The sequence below is a fragment of the Nicotiana attenuata genome, chromosome 3, assembly GCF_001879085.1.
Source record: "Nicotiana attenuata strain UT chromosome 3, NIATTr2, whole genome shotgun sequence".
Lineage (NCBI taxonomy): Eukaryota > Viridiplantae > Streptophyta > Magnoliopsida > Solanales > Solanaceae > Nicotiana > Nicotiana attenuata.
Genome location: NC_031991.1, coordinates 41,903,412 through 41,910,121, shown reverse-complemented (window position 1 = coordinate 41,910,121; position 6,710 = coordinate 41,903,412).

Sequence of the window (6,710 nt, the reverse complement as noted above, 5' to 3'; positions counted from 1 at the left end):
TGTTACAGACTCCGGAGGGGCTCCTACAGCCCAAGCGCTGTCATAATCATCAACATAATCGTTGCACCGTGCAGCCCGATCAAATAACTATCACTCATAATCAGGCCCTCGGCCTCACTCAGTCATCACTCTCCAATCTCACACACACGGGCTCACAATGCCATGGCACTAGCCTGAAACAATGCTATGATGTGCCAAATAATAACCACTGAGACTGTGGCATGATATGATATGCATGGATAAGACTGAGTACAGAATGTCAATGAATCAAATGAAATGACAGCAAGAAACGACCACTTGGGTCTCTACAGTATCGGCGTGAAGCCCGAACATGATATTTAGCATGTTTTACAACACATTTACTTAACCACATGATAGAAACACGGATATCAACAAGAAAGAGTCATTAAGCGGTGCCATGGAGTGAACTAGGCCACAATCCTCACGGTGCACGCCCGTCACTTGGCATTAACGTTACCTTAATACTAATCACATAACACATAGTTCGGGTTTTGAACCCAAAATTCGTGAAGCCTCCCTTTTATACATTCTACCCAGGCATCTCACACCTGCGGCCCTTTCCTCGCACCTGCGCAACCGCTTCTGCGGTCAAAACAACCGCACCTGCGGTTTCCACTTAAAAGTCCAAGACCGCATCTGCGCCCCAGGAACCACACCTGCGGTCCCGCAAATGCGTCAATCTCACCGCATCTGCGGTTTCTCTCTTAGCCCTCAAATTCCGCATCTGCGGCTTCTCCCATGCATCTGCGACCTCGCACCTGCGGTCCCCAATACGCAGGTGCGGAAATATCAAAAGCAGCAGCTTCAGCTGCACAATCTCAATTCCAACTGCTTCGTTAACCATCCGAATACATCCCGAGGCCCTCGGGACCTCCACCTAAAATACCAACAAGTCACATGTCACCATTCAAACTTAGTCGAACCTTCGGAACACTCAAAACAACATCAAAACACCAAATCACCCTCGAATTCAAGCCTAAGAACTTCTAAACATCCGAATTCCGCAAACAATGCCAAAACCTATCAAACCTCGTCCGAATGACCTGAAATTTTGTACACACGTCACAAATGACACTACGGACCTAGTCCAATTTCCGGAATTCCATTCCAACCCTGATATCAAAATTTCCACTGCCGATCGGGAAATGCCAAATTTTCAATTTCACCAATTCAAGCCTAATTCTACCACGGACATCAAAATCACATCTCGGACGCGCTCCCAAGTCCAAAATCACCTAACGGAGCTAACCGAACCATCAGAATTCACATCCGAGATCGTTTACACATAAGTCAACATCCGGTTGACTTTTCCAACTTAAGCCTTCTCAAAAGAGACTAAGTGTCTCAATTCACTCCAAAACCATTCCGAACCCGAACCAACTAACACGATACGATCAAATATAAATGAAGAACACAAAAGGGAGCAGAAAGGGGGGAAACGGGGCTGCAACTCATGAAACAACCGGCCGGGTCGTTACATCCTCCCCCTCTTAGACGAACGTTCATCCTCGAATGAGTCTAGAAACATACCTGAAGCCTCAAATAGGTATGGATATCTGTTGCGCATCTCCCGCTCGGTCTCCCAAGTAGCCTCCTCCACAGGCCGACCTCTCCACTGCACTTTCACTGGTGCTATCCTTTGATCTTAACTTTCAAACCTGCCTCTCCAAAATAACCACTAGCTCCACATCATAAGTCAAATCACCGTCTAACTGAACCATACTGAAATCCAAAACATGAGACGGATCAGCAACATACTTTCGGAGCATGGAAACATGAAATACCGGATGCACCCCTGACAAGCTACGTGGCAAAGCAAGCTCATAAGTCACTTCCCAAATCCTCCGAAGCACCTCAAAAGGCCCAATGAATCGAGGGCTCAAGTTGCCCTTCTTCCCAAATCTCATAACACCCTTCATGGGTGAAACCTTCAGTAGAACCTTCTCCCCGACCACTTAAGACACATCACGAACCTTTCTGTCAGCATGACTCTTTTGTCTTGATTGCGCTGTACGAAGCCGCTTCTTAATCACTTTCACCTTGTCCAAAGCATCCTGAACCAAGTCTTTATCTAAAAGCCTAGCCTCGCCCGGCTCAAATCAACCCACTGGAGATCTACACCACCTCCCATATAAAGCCTCATATGGAGCCATCTAAATACTCGATTTATAACTGTTGTTATAAGAAAACTCCGCGAACGGTAGAAACAGGTCCCATGAACCCCTGAAATAATAACACAAACACGCAACATGTCCTCCAATATCTGAATAGTGCGCTCGGACTGCCCATTCGTTTGAGGGTGAAAAGCTGTGCTCAACTCAACCTGAGTACCTAACTCTTGCTGCACGGCCCTCCAAAACTGCGATGTAAACTGAGTACCTCTATCTGAAATGATGGAAACCGAGACACGATGCAGGCGAACAATCTCTCGGATATAAATCTCAGGCAACCACTCTGAAGAATAGGTAGTACACACAGGAATAAAGTGTGCGGACTTGGTCAACTGATCCACAATCACGCAAATAGCATCGAACTTCCTCAAAGTCTGTAGGAGTCCAATTAAGAAATCCACGGTGATCCGCTCCCACTTTCACTCTGGAATATCTATTTGCTGATGCAAGCCACCGGGTCTTTGATGCTCGTATTTCACCTGCTAACAATTGAGGCACCGAGCCACCAACCCCACTATATCTTTCTTCATTCTTCTCCACCAATAATGTTGTCTCAAATCCTGATACATCTTCGCGGCACCCGGATGGATGGAATACCGCGAGCTATGGGCCTCCTAAGAATCAACTCCCGAAGCCCATCTACATTGGGCAAACATATCCGGCCCTGCATCCTCAATACCCCGTCATCACCAATAGCCACATCTCTGGCATCGCCGCGCTGGACTTTGTCCTGGAGGACAAGCAAATGAGGATCATCGTACTGGCGCTTTGTGATACGATCAAACAAGGAAGACTGAGAAACCACACAAGCTAAGATCCGACTGGGCTCCGAAATATCCAACCTCACAAACCGATTGGCCAAGTCCTGAACATCAACTGCAAGAGGTCTCTCTCCAACAGGAATATATGCCAAACTGCCCATACTCACCGCCTTCCTGCGCAAGGCATCGGCCACTACATTGGCTTTTCCTGGAAGGTACAAAATAGTAATATCATAGTCCTTTAGTAGCTCCAACCATCTCCGCTGCCTCAAATCGAGATCCTTCTGCTTGAACAAGTGCTGGAGGCTAAGATGATCAGTAAACACCTCACAAGACACTCCATAGAGATAATGCCTCCAAATCTTCAACGCGTGAACAATGGCAGCCAACTCCAAATCATGAACAGGGTAGTTCTTCTCATGAGGCTTCAACTGACGAGAAGCATAAGCAATCACTCTACCCTCCTGCACCAACACACACCCAATGCCGACCCGAGAAGCATCACAATATACCGTATATGAACCTGAAGCTGATGGAAAAACTAACATTGGAGCTGTGGTCAAGGCAGTCTTGAGCTTCTGAAAGCTCGCCTCATACTCATGCGACCACATGAAAAGAGCACCCTTTTGGGTCAATTTGGTCAAGGGTGATGCAATAGATGAAAATCCCTGAACGAGCCGACGGTAATAACCTGCCAAAACAAGAAAGCTACGAATCTATGTGGCTGAGGACGGCCTGGGCCAACTCTAAACCGCCTCTATCTTCCTCGGATCAACCTGAATACCCTCACTAGACACCACGTATCCCAAGAACGCCATTGAACTGAGCCAAAACTCACACTTTGAGAAATTTGCATAAAGCTTCTCCTCCCTCAACCGCTACAATACAACTCTCAAATGCTCAGCGTGCTCCTCCTGACTACGCGAGTACACCAGAATATCATCAATGAAAACAATAACAAACGAGTCGATATAAGGCCGAAACACATTGTTCATCAAATGCATGAACGTTGTTGGGGCATTAGTCATCCCAAAAGACATCACAAGGAAATCATAATAACCATATCGCATCTTGAAAGCTGTTTTAAGAATGTCCGAGTCCTTGATCTTCAACTGGTGATACCCTGACATGAGATCAATCTTGGAGAACACTCTCGCTCCCTGAAGCTGGTCAAATAAATCATCAATACGAGGCAAAGGATACTTGTTCTTGATTGTGACTTTGTTCAACTGCCTGTAGTCAATGCACATTCTCACAGTGACATCCTTCTTCTTCACAAATAGGACAGGCGTATTCAGGGAGATAGCGTCACTTCCAGGGTCAGCAATTACAACAGCTGACGATTTATTATACTTGTGGAGATCCGAGGCACCTTGCTAGATTTTGCCCAAGGTCACAGGGTGACATGCCACAGTAGAGTTCTCATGCCATGGTGTCGGCACCAGTTGCTTCACCGCCCACTCAGCCAGCTAGAGGATCGGGTCAGGCTGCCAGAGGTGGAGTCCAGGCCATTAGAGGTGGAGGTCAGACCATAGAGGTGGAGGCAAGTCAGCTAGAGACTATCTAAGAGGTGGAGGTCAGAGTAGTGGGGCACAAACCTATTTTAGTGCATTCCCAGCTAAACCTGAGGCCGAGTCTTTTGATGCTGTCTTCACAGGTATTTTTCTAGTTTTCCATAGAGATGCTTTAGTTCTTTTTGACCCGGGATCTACTTATTCCTATGTGTTATCCTATTTTGCTTCGTATCTGGTTATGCCTCCTAATTCTTTGAGTGCTCCTATATATGTGTCCACGCCTGTTGTAGATTCTACTGTTGTAGATCGGGTTTATCGCTCGTGTGTGATTTCTATTAGGAGCCTTGAGACTAGTGTAGATCTCCTACTTCTTGATATGGTGGACTTTGATGTTATTTTAGGCATGAATTGGCTGTTACCTTATCACGCTATATTGGACTGTCACGCCAAGACAGTAACCTTAGCCATGCCGGGATTGCCTTGATTATAGTGGAGAGGGACTCCTGGACATTATACTAGCAAGGTTATTTCTTATGAGAAGGCTCGGCGTATGGTCGAGAAGGGATTTCTAGCATATTTGGCCTATATTTGAGATTCTAGTGCGGAGGTTCTTTTCATGGATTCAGTACTAGTTGTGTGCGAGTCTCTAGAGGTATTTCCTACAGATCTGGCTTCGGGCACTCAGCCTATTTCTATTCCACCACACCGTATGGCCCCACCTGAGTTGAAGGTACTGAAGGAGCAGTTGTAGGATTTTCTTGATAAGGGATTCATTAGACCTAGTGTCTCTCCTTGCGGTGCACCAGTGTTGTTTGTGAAAAAAGAAAGATGGTTCTATGAGGATGTGTATAGATTATTGGCAATTCAACAAAGTCACTATCAAGAACAAGTATCTATTGTCAAGGATTGATGACTTATTTGATCAGCTTCAGGGTGCCAAAGTATTTTCGAAGATTGATTTGATATCTGGCAATCATCAGTTGAATATTAGGGCATCGTATGTCGCTAAGACAGCTTTTCGGACTCGGTATGGGCATGATGAGTTTCTAGTGATGTCATTTGTCTTAGAAAACGCCCCAACAACATGTATTGATTTGATGAATCGGGTATTTAAGCCCTATTTGGATTCTTTTGTGATCCTCTTCATTGATGATATTTTGATCTACTCCGGCAGTCGAGAGGAGCACGAGCAGCATCTTTGGATTGTACTTCAGACTCTGAGATAGTCAGTTATATGCCATGTTTTCAAAGTGTTTTCGGATTTCCCTATTCGGTTGGACTCGGTTTCCTTTTTGGGGGTATGTTGTATCTGCCAAGGGCATTAAAGTGGATGCTAAGAAGATTGAGGTAGTTAAGAATTGGCCTAGACCTACTTCAGCTACAGAGATACAGAGTGTTACGCCCCGCAGTATTACGATGATGTTACGCTTCGCAGTATTATATTACGACGATGTTACAACCTGTAGTATTGTACGATGAATTTGTTGTAAGATAATTGACATCAGTTCAGGGACAAGATTATTTGGAGATTATAAGTATTGTGCTATTTCAAGCAAGTGATAAGTAAATTCCTGAAGGTGAAAGGGAAAGCGAATTTAAGAAAATGAGGTTGGTCGAAGTTTGACATTTGGAGATAAAATACGGTTCAAACTATAATACCCCGTATTTATCGACTAGTGTTGTACAAAGTACCACATGACCATGATAGTAAGGTGTATAAAGTGTGTTAAAAGTGAGTAGTATTTAAGTAATTTGAGATAATTCTTAATTATGTGGATAATTGGGTTATTAATAAATTTTAGTGGGAGATTAATTAAAAATCTTTGGATAAAGATAAATAACCTCACGTGGCAGCTTTTGCCGTAGAAACATTGTGACTCTTACATTCATTAAACTAGGTGGCATGAATCAAAATGAGACTTAGAAAAGGGATAGTTGACGGTGGCAGTATTTAAAGGAAGGAAACAAACAACAACAACAATAACAACAACAACGATAACAACAACAGCAAACCCAGTTTGATCCAACAGGTGGGGTTTGGGGAGGTTAGTCTGTACGCAGACCTTACCCCTACCTACTGCAGGTAGAGAGGTTGTTTCAAATAGACCCTCGGCTTAGGAAGGGCAAGAAGAAGAAGAGGAAAGAAAGGAAGGAAGAAAGAAGGAAGAGAAAAGAAAAAGGGAGAGATAAAGGATAAGTAGTACCAAATAATAGCAACTGGGAATATAATACCTGAGGCGAAA